Source organism: Cornus florida, unplaced genomic scaffold (assembly GCF_030987335.1).
Source record: "Cornus florida cultivar Cherokee Brave unplaced genomic scaffold, ASM3098733v1 CherokeeBrave_3.0.0_Hap2_Chr09, whole genome shotgun sequence".
Taxonomy (NCBI): domain Eukaryota; kingdom Viridiplantae; phylum Streptophyta; class Magnoliopsida; order Cornales; family Cornaceae; genus Cornus; species Cornus florida.
The window spans coordinates 92,690,693-92,702,132 of record NW_026775579.1 but is presented as its reverse complement, the minus strand read 5'-3'; positions in this window follow the sequence as shown (position 1 = coordinate 92,702,132).

Sequence of the window (11,440 nt, the reverse complement as noted above, 5' to 3'; positions counted from 1 at the left end):
AAGGAAAACGAATTTAGAAAATTTCTAACCTCACGAAGCTTCACTCTCATTTTCTTTTCTAAAATCAGATTTTGCTTTTCTTTCAATTCCACTTTCTCTCTCTAGTTTCCAAGAAAACCCAAGATTTCTATCAATTTCCGGTTCCTCTTTTTCTTTCATCAGACAATTCTCTGCCTTGGAGAACGCGTAATTTAATTTCCCCTTCAACATTGCTTCTTGTTCTTACAATGCCCAAATCAACCCACTCCATATTTTACAATTTATGCATGTGTTATCATCAATTTCCAGAAACCAAGTAAACTCACTCAAGATTTAAGTTAGTTCTTTGTCTGTCAACTTTTTCATGAATTTCTTGTCTTTAATTGTTATATAACTCACTTCATATTTCACAATTTATATTGTGTCAGTTTTGTGGGAGAGAGAGAGAGATTGGGTTTCTGTTGTTTGATTTGATTTCTGTGTTTGTATTTTAGTATTTTTTTTATATGGGTTCTTGTGTTTTGAATCTTTTGATCAAGTTCATTGTTCAACTGTATTGGGTTTTATGTTTTAGATTCATACTTTTCATGATTACCACTGATCATTGTTTATCAAAGAACATGAAGGGTTTAGGAGAAAGAAACGTTGAGACTCTGTAAATAATTTGAGTTTGCTCAATTTGGTGGCCTAATCTTCAATTTGTCAATTATAGATTTTCAAATTTGCAGATTATTTGTATAACTTGATGTTCTTACTTCCTATCATTCCAAGCCAGTAGTTGAGATTGTAGGTTTTGATACTTTTCTGCCTCCCCCAAGTGAAACCCTATGGCGCAGTTGGCGAGGCGTTGTCGGTTGGTCCTGTTTGGGTTGCAATTCCAATAGTTGTCGATGGGGTTTCCGGTGAGGCATCTCCAATTCATCATCGTTCTTCAACAACCCCATAGTATTTGATGTATATATATATATTGGATATGAAATTTGTAATTACATAAATATGATGCTTATCAGATCAGATCTATGATAATTCAACTTTCCATTAACAAATAGCTTCACAGATGTCTATATACTACTAAATCTATATATTATATATATATATATATAAATACACTGTGTGTGGAGTGAGGCCTTCAGACATATAATTATCACAAGATAAATAAATTTATATATATATATATATATATATATATATTAAAAAGGGCAGTTTCGGCATTATTATAATTTCATATGCGCGTGACTACACACGTTAGAAATGTTGATCCGGTGGCTCTCGGTATTTGCACACTTTGATACTTTAAAGGGAGATTTGCAATAAATTAAATAGTTTAAGGAGTTTTTTTTTTTGCACTTTTACCTATTTTTTTATGAAAGTTAAACGTACGTTGGTCTTATTTTAATGAAATTATTTATTAAATTTTATTATCTCAATTTTTTTAAAATAATAGAAAGATTGACAAATAAAAAGATTATGGAATATTTTAATATTTAATTTCTGATTTTATTTTCTTTATTTGATGGTCGTACTAAAATGTCAGTACTTTTCATGAATAAGACTGAGAGTCATATAAAGCGAGAGCAGGAGCGAGAGTGGGAACGAATTTAAGAGCAGGAGCGTGAGAGCCGTAAGTAGTGAGAATTTGAACGAGAACATACGTAAAAGTGACATTTCTTAAGAAAGATCGTGTAATTTAGCTGACTATAACAAATAAAACTACTTTTCTACTCGAATTCCATTTTTCTTGAAATTTGAAAGAACGCTCTTTCAGGCTTTATAATTCTCTTAATATAAGCTTTATAATTCTCTTAATATATATATATATATATATATATATATATATATAATTTCGTTCAAAACCAAAAAAAAAAAAAGAGAAAGTCGGTATGTACCTGCTACCTTTATGGTATTTTTCTTTAAGGAAAAAAATCACGTAACCTTCCGCACTATCATTTTCATTCAAAAAAAACCTCACTAAAATTAAACCTGAACTAACAAAACTTATCATTTTATTCCCAAACCCATAATTGACCAATTATTAGATTGTGAAGTTAAAATTCAACCTTATTATTTAATATTAAATTAAAACTTAAAATTATTTTGAAGTGACAATTTTACCCTTTCATTATTAACAAGACGACGTCGTTTGTTAACAAGAGGGAGTACCCATCTTCGCCGCCTGTGCCGCCAATGCCGACAACAGCATCTTCCCAAACCCTTTCCTCCTATAGCACTCCCTCACGAACAAATCTTCCACATACAGTCCCGGTTTGGCCAAGAATGTCGAGTAATTGGGGAAAAACAAAACAAACCCAGCAACAACAATCTCATCATTAGGGTTTGATTTGAATGAATCAGATTCTGGGTCTTAAAAGAGAAAATCTTTGTAAAAAGAGAAATTTAAGATTTGCAATCACAATTTCTTATCTTTTTCAGTAACCAAATAAGTCATTAGAAGCAAATCAAATACCTTTAGTGTCTCTTCGTTCACATATATGTATACACATGTATATATACAGATATATATAAATATAGATAGATAGATAGATCGATAAGAAATGCCTAATACAAATGTGTGAAATCTTCGCCCCTCTCTCTCTCTAAAACCAGACTCATCAAAGAAACAGAGCAAGCATTTTTTTTTCTTGTTAAGTTGAAGCAATTTCATCATATCGGCGCTCTCTCTCTCCTCTGATTGATCCGTTCACGAGTACAAAACCAGTAATCCAATGGAGAAACTCCCTGAAACGCCTTTTGGGACTCAAATTCATTCAAGAATGACTCTTTTCGACTCCAAAACTTCGAATTCCGAACAACAAACAGATCAAAATTACAACGTAATAATCAAAATGACGAACAGATCATGAACCCACTTTTAAAGGGGTATTTTTGGAATTTTAAAATAAGAATTATCAATTAAAATTTTAATATTACATCATGAGGCCAATTTTGACACTTTACAACGTAATAATCAATTTTGGGGCAACTCGACTACTTTTGTTAGTTCAGGCTGTTTAATTTTACTGGGGTTTTTTTTGAACGAAAATAATATTATAGGGGATAGGGACGGTAACGGGGGCAGGTTTGGACAGGTGTACCCTCCCCTGCCCCCGCAACTGTTTAAAAATCATGTTTCCGTCCCAACCCAAAATCGTAAAAATAGGGAAACTTTCCACCCCATCCCTGTAACCGTTTAATATTTTATCCCGCGGGTACCCGTTCTGCCCCGTTTAAGACTAGGGATGTCAATTTTTACCGTCCCACTGGGGCTTCGCCCCGTCCTTCTCCGTTAATAACAGATATGGGAACACTTTTTATACCGTTAGGGCGGGCATGGATACAAATTTTGTACCCGTAGCAGGTCATAGGGCGGGTACCGGTTCAATATATATATCCTAGGGGACCCGCCCCGCTAAGCATATAATTATATTTAATATATATATGTGTGTGTGTATATATATATATATATAATATTAATAACTTATTTTAGCGGCTTACCCAGTTACCCATCTCTTACAATCCTAATTTGGGATGTAAACTTGGTATTAAATTTGTTTTTGTTTTAGTTATGGTGGAAGTTGAAGCTTAGAACTTCTTGTGATTGGTTGTATTAAATTTTTATTTTTGTTTATTATTTTCTCTCAATTATGTTTGTGTATGTTATTTTTTTATTTTTGTTGGGATACATAATTTCATTTATATTGTGTCATTCCCAGGCTTTCCACATTTAAATAGTAGAAGCTTAAGTTCCAAAAAGTGGGAGAAAAAAATTTGTTAGCGGGGCGGGCACGGGGGCATAGTATTTCCTAACGGGGCGGGGCTGGACATGAAAATCCAACCCGTCGCAGGTCTAGGGGCGGGCATGTACTTGACAAAAATTAAAAAGGGCGGGGCGGGATTTAGGGAAACCTGCTCCAAACCCGCCCCGTTGCCATCCCTATTTAAGACCATAAATTAATTATTGTTGAAATGGATTTGCCTTTTTTTTTTTTTTCTTCATCTTCAATTCTTCATCATTGCAACTTTCTTTTTAATAAAATTCATTTGTTACTTTAATATTGTTATATAGAGTACTTAATATATAATAGAAAATACTTAATATATAGGAGGAAATATATATATTAATGAAATATGAAATAAGGATACTTAAGTAATTTGTCTATCTAAACGGGGCGAGGTGGTGCCGGGCGACCTCCCCCCGCCTCCGCACCAAACTCGTGCGATTTTTTATTGTATCAAACCATTCCCGCGCCAAATAAGCAAAACGGTTCCTCAAAATCGTCAAAAATAGGGCGGGGCAGGGCGGGTAACCGCATGGGCGGATCAAATTGTCATCCCTAACAGGGGGTTATGTGATTTTCCCCCTTTCTAAAAGCAAACAGGTTGACCGGTTTCTTGTCAATAAAATATATATAATCTTCATTTCTTATAAAAGCATTGTAGTTCAAAAATGTCAGCAAGGGCAGCACGTACAGAGGTTTTTTTTTCTTCCTTTTCTTTTATTTTACAGTAAATCCTAAACTACATCAAAAAAAACTTCAACCCGTTACTGTTTCAAGAGAAATACAAGAGAACCTACGTAGATGTAACATATATATATATATATATATATATATATATATATATACACACACCAAAGTGCAAAGCTGGGAACCATCTCTCCTAAAACCAATTGGTGTTAGGAAGGTCCATACTTATTCCTTTAAGCCTGACCATAGCCCAAGACCCACCTAGTGGGTACGGATCCTTCCCCATCTCGTGGTTACAGATCTTTTTACACCATTCCCCCTCCCGGGGATTCAAAACCGCGACTTGACACTTGGCTCTGATACCAAAGTGCAAAGTTGGGAACCATCTCTCTTAAAACCAATTGGTGTTAAGAAGGTCCATACTTATTCCTTTAAGCCTGACCATAGCCCAGGACCCTATATATATATATATATATATATATATATATATATATATATATATATATATATATATATATTAGTCATAAAACACTATATTTTAAAAGTATTTGATATATCTATAATATGGGTTCAGTTCCACGCTATCTTTTTCGGACAAAAGTTTATTCGAATTTTTTTTTTATTTTCGGAATAAATTACCTGAACTCTAAAAGAACAAGATTCGCCGCTCATCATTAAATTTTAAAAAATTAACCATATAAAGAATTTTTCCTAAGTTATTTAATTACTAGAGCCTACAGGTGTTGATTCCATGTACATATATATAATAGGGTAAAATGCATTAAACCCCCTTGAACTATTGGTCATTTACAAGAAACCCCCTTGAACTACAAAAAACCCCCCTGAATTATGATTTTGTTGCAATTTACCCCCTTGAACTATTGGTCATTTGCAAGAAACCCCCATGAACTACAATTTACCCCCCTGAACAATGATTTTGTTACAATTTACCCCCATGACATCAGCTTCCGGTACCAAAAATTTTGAAAGACCAGTTTACCCTTATAACACGTACATTGCGTCGTTTTTACTTATACACTTCTTACTTTTTTTTTTCCAGCCAAAAGATGATTTTCACCCAACACAACCCAAAACTGAGAGTTAGAGAGAGAGAGAAGAGACTAAAGAAATCCGAGGTCGGCAGGATGGCTCGGTCTCGGATGATGGTGGCTTGTGCGCGGAGGACTAGGCTGTGATGAGAGCTTGGTTGACTCGGCCGTGAACTGTGGAGGTGGCGGCGAGCTCAAGGGGGCTCGGCAGTGAACTGTGGACGGCTGTGTGCTCGAAACACGGATGGCGGTGTGTTCAGCTATGGAGATGGCGGAATGGGCCAGCGAGATTGGAATGGACGGTGGAATGGACCGGCGAGCAAGGTGAGCTGAACGGCGGGCAAGGCGGTGACGGCGATGGGTTGACGCAACGGTGCAGAAAAGTGCGATATATATGGCCGACGGATATGACGGGTGATGCAACAACTATGATGGAGCTATGACAGGAGACCCAGTAACAAATTCCTCGGCTTCATCGTCCCTTTCAGTCACTCAATTCGCGTAGATGGGGTAAACTGCAAAAAAATATATAGTTTAGGGGGATTTTTTGCACATACCCCAATAGTTCAGGGGTTTTTTTTGCAACTTTTATAATTCAGGGGAGTTTCTTGCACATACCCTAATAGTTCAGGGAGGTTTTTTGCAACTTTTATAGTTCAGGGGGGTTTCTTGCACATACCCCAATAGTTCAGGGGGGTTTAATGCACTTTACCCTATATAATATGTTGGGAAGTAAGTAGTAGAGACTGCAATAAAATATATATATATATATATATATATATATATATATATATATATATATATATATAGTAGAGACTTATTTATCATTTTATATATTTTATGGAGATTAACTATCCTCCTATTCCCAAAAAAAAAAAAAAAAAAAAAATTGTCCTCCTATTCAAGTCTAAATCTTAGCAATTGTCGGTTGAAATCTGACAATTTCACACAACAATGTTATTCATTTTTCTAGTCATTTTCGGTGCTAAAATTAGGAGGAACATGCTAGTCATATTTAATAATTTTGAGAAAGCAAAGGCTTTATCCGTTAACTGGATATGCAATTAATGCATTGTCTCCATTTTAAATTATTAAATTATTCTTTTTAATTTAAAATTACCAAATTTCTCGATTCCAAATTGCTTACAATGTGAAATTATGGACATTTCCCCACACTTTGATGTGATGTGATAACTACATGACATAAAAATTTGTTGAACTGAGGGGATGTTGATCAAACCACACATCCTTTTCATTTTCTTCTAACTATCGTAATAATTTTCTATAGTTACACACCTTACTTACCATTTAGGCTTTGTTTGGAACTAAATTTTTTTAAATCCTCCCAATTTTTCTAGGATTTTTATGTTTTATGAAAATTTTCATGAAATTCCGCCAGATCACAAATCTCTTAAAATTCAAGAGTTCTAAAAAATCTGAAGTTAAAAAAAAAATGGGTTAACTCTATTACACCCCCTAACGTTTGCCTATATTCCACTTACACCCCTTTACATTTCATAATTCTACCTACACCCCCTTTATATTTCATAATTCCACCTACACCCCCTGTCAGTAAACACCGTCTAGTTTTCTAACAGAAATGTATGATTTTACTTTTTTGCACGTGAATTATATATTAAAATTTATAACTTAAATGAAAAGACTTAAATGGCCTTTATTTATCTCTCTTTACACAGACACATGATGTAAATGCCGGTGACCAAGTCGGACGGTGGAAATCGTTTCACCTCTTTAACTTGTCGAAGATTGCTTCACCTAAGTCGGATGGCGATCCCAAATTCTGTGAAGTTTAATTCAGTCCGGCGAAGCTCGCAACGGAAGACGATAGCTGTGATAAGAACCCGTGGTAGCCGTGCATGGTTGCACCTCATCGATCCAAAAACCAATGATGGCAAGTCAACACGATAGGAATCTCAGACGACGGCGACTCCTTTTGTGACGCCAACTCTTGTCGTAACTCCACCGTCCTCTTCAACCAAACCCAGTTCAGTCCGGCAAGCAACGATTCAGTCATACCGACCTTAAATCTCGATGTTGTTAACGGCGGCAAACGGTGAGAGCAGATCTAACATCCCATTGTTGTCGACGGTGATGGTCTCCCAGTTGTTGATATTGGCGGCGAGGTGTGTCAGCATTGGGTACAGAAGCGTCCGACGAAGGCCGTAGGGTAAGCCCTCGGCGGAGATCCGTGATCCCAAACGCCAAAGGTCTAGAGTTTGGATTGGGAAGTAAAACAATTCTGAACTTCCTTCTAGAGGCCGGAAAGTCGTATGACACGGCGGTGTAGTGGGATGGCCAACGTGAAGTTTGTTGGGATCGCTGGTGGTGAGCAAGGAAGATGCCGAAGGTGATGAAATGCGACAGAAAGTCGTATGTCTAAGGTTCACTTTGTTTAGGGATTTGTTTCGAATTTCCAGTCTGTAAAGCCCAAAAAACTGATTAAGATCAACACAAGAAGCTCAAATCAAGGTTAATTTCCCTTCATCTTTAGTGTTTCCCACATTCAATTGGTCCTAGTTATAATGTAATTTGATATTTTAGTTTTTGAATTTCCTCTTTTAATACTTTCTTTAAAAACCACGTATTTAGGATTAATTTGCTTAAAATTTTGGGTCTCTATTGACTGATCGATGTATATGCTTAGCTTCGCCAAAAAAAAAAAATCTGAATTATGCGTGTTCATACTTGTTATTGTTGTATCACTCAAATAATTTGGAACAAAAAAAATTAGCAAATTTGGTTGAAAAATTAATGGGTTTTGCCACTATCTCAAAAAACCACCGCCACTGCCTTTCTCAACCTCCTCCTACGACCCAACAACATGCTTCAGTCCAATGACGCCACAAGTGTGCTTCAATGCAGCCAAACAACGACCCATCAACGTGCTTTAGCACAACGACCCTACAAGTGTCCTCAATCCACCTCGGTGAAACCCAGTTCAAGACAGCTATGGACTCGCCGGACATTTCATTCCCACCGAACAGTCCTGCCACCAACAGAAGAATCAAAGATGGGTGTAGGCAGGATGGTAATTTTGCAAATTTGCATTAGTCAATGAGGTTAAAAATGTCATTTCAAGTATTGGAAGGGCAAAATTGACCTTATACCGATTTGTTCATGCTAACACCGTCAGTTGCTTAACTGCAAGGGGTATTTTGCTACATAAATCAAAATCTCAAGGGAGGTAAGTGGAATTATGAAATGTAGAGGGGGTGTAAGTGAAATATAGGCAAACATCAGGGGGTGTAGATGGAATTAACCAAAAAAAAAGATAGTAGAGTTAGTTTTCAAATCCCCTCAAAATCTTCCCGATTTTCCTAGGATTTTTATGCTGTGTGAAATTTCCCATGAAATTCCGCCAAATCCCAAACCTCTTAAACTTCAAGAGGTTCCAAAAATCTGAAATCTCATTCCAAATCTAATTCCGGTAAAATCCCCCATTTAACATAGTGTTAATATTTTCTCGGAAAAATTCCAATAGTTATGATGTATCCAATTGTATAAGCATTGATTTTATAAATCAAAAACCTACATACAAATGAGAGTAAATATTGACTGAGTTGAACATACCATGTGATTTATATGTAAATGGAACTGATTTTTTAAAATGAAAATTATTAATTAAATATTCGTAATAATAATTTAGTAGGTAAGCTATCTCAATAAAAGGAGTCTAAGAAGTGTCTGAATATATATAATGAGAGATGTTCTTATTCCTTGATTGGACCTGTTAATAACTGATAATCGCGTGATTTTTGACCAAAACGAAGAAGTCCATATCCAAATCATGCTTGCTAAATGAGTAAAACGAGGATGGCTCTACTTAATACGGAGTAGTTAATATTATTAGGAAAATTATAGTGGTGGAGCCCACAGCCAGGGGCGGACTGGCGGAGGGAGGTATGGGCCACGGCCCCAAACACGCATTAGCCCAAACTTAGCCCCTCAAAATAAATTTTTTGATTGGGCTTTAGTAACTTTAAATGCAATCCGGTTATAGTATAAATTTTTTAAAGCCCAAATTCTAATAGCAATATACCATAACCGTATTGCATTTAAAATTTGGGTGGCTAAAAATGAGTAATAATTTAGTAATATAATATTTCGCATTTTATATATATATATATATAAATACACACAATATGAATTTAATGTAGATTTTCAAATTATGTATGAAACAATGCTAATATGAATTTTACAACTACTATGTGAACAATGCTAACAAAATGTCACTTTAGGGTTTTGGTTTTGTTTATGATACAATGACCGGATTACTGTTTTGTTTGGTGGTTGATTTTTGGGATTTGTATATATTTTCTGGATTTATGTTTTGATTTTTGGGATTAGTCTGTTGATGCTAGTATTTTTTTTTATTTTTTTATTTTTAATGCAGTTTTGCCATTTAAAAAAATAAAAATGATAGATGATGATGTCCAATCTTGGAGAAACAATGTATCACTGACCCTTCTCTCTAAACCAATCCAGTTGCAGAATCGTACCATCACTAATTTTTCATGTACACCGCGAATTCATTGAAAATCTCTAGTTTAATGGACTAATGGACGAAGTGACTGCCTTGGATGTGGTGGTTGATTTTTTGGGGTTTGTATTTGATGTGCTGGGTTTAAATGTCACAGCTTTGTTGGGTTTTTTTTGGGTGATTATTGATTAATGATGTAGTAATTGAATAATCTTGCTTTAATCGAAACACATTTCTCGGTTCTGCTCAGATCTCTCTATATATGTGCTCTCTCTATATGCGTGTGTTTGTATGTGTATGTGTGCGTTTATTTTCTGGTGTTTTGGTTTCTCAGTTCAAGATGTACACTACTAGAAAACATGAAGTGATCAGAGTTCTCCAATTTTTACATGCTGAACATCTCTGAGATGGGATTATATGTGCTGTACAAAGCTCAAATGTAAGTTTACATAAAACTAAAGTGCTATTTATTAATGTTGAAATTTGATTTTTCATTTAGACATCTGACTGCAGCATAAAATGGATTTGGTGCAAGTACTGGGTTGTTGTTGGTGGTGGTCTTCAGATTTTTCTTAGAGTAATGAATTTTTTGGTTTCCTACCTAAATCTCACTCTACTCATCTCTCTCTCTCCCTACACACATATATATGTATGGACTATGTGGTATATATCTACATTTTGCATATGGACTATGGGGTATATATCTATATTTTGCATATGATTTGTGCTGATGTATAATGAATGGTGTGATTTATGTTCTGATATGAAGCTTTGAATCAGCTTAGTCTGTTGTCAATGTGAAATGTAAATCTGTTATTTATTTATTTGTCTATTTATTTATTTATTTTTGTTCACATTTGGTAACAAATGCATTTGACTTTAAGGTAATTTTGGTGCCCAATGACCGGTAGAATTGGTAAATTTTGTTGTAATCCTGGAACACGTACCACTAATTTAATGCTCCACATTTTTGAATTCCTTATTTTGTCTGATGTTCCCTTTTCTCCATTCCTCCTATAGGGGCATGGCATGACATGACTTTTTCATGGCTATTGGCTACCATGCCGCTAGCTCAATGGTGATGCAAATGGATGGAGCTTAATTTACTTCTAACAGCCACTAATGATAACTGCCTTGTTCCATGCCTAAAAGAGTACTGTGCCACATTTTGTTGTTGTTGAAATTATAGGATCGACTTACACATGTAATTATCCTTCGGCTAATTGGAAGGTATACTTAATTTGTTTTTTCTTCACAAGTTTCTTCTAATTGTGTTGTTGCATTATTTTCTCCGCCAGTGTTGCGCGTATGTGTGTTACTAGTTGTTTTCTTGCCTAGTTGCCTTGTTCCATGCCTAAAAGAGTACTGTGCCACCTAATGCATTGGCCTTGAAGGTGGTTAAGGACTTTAATCCTTTCCATCAAACTTAGCAAAGCTTCACACACACA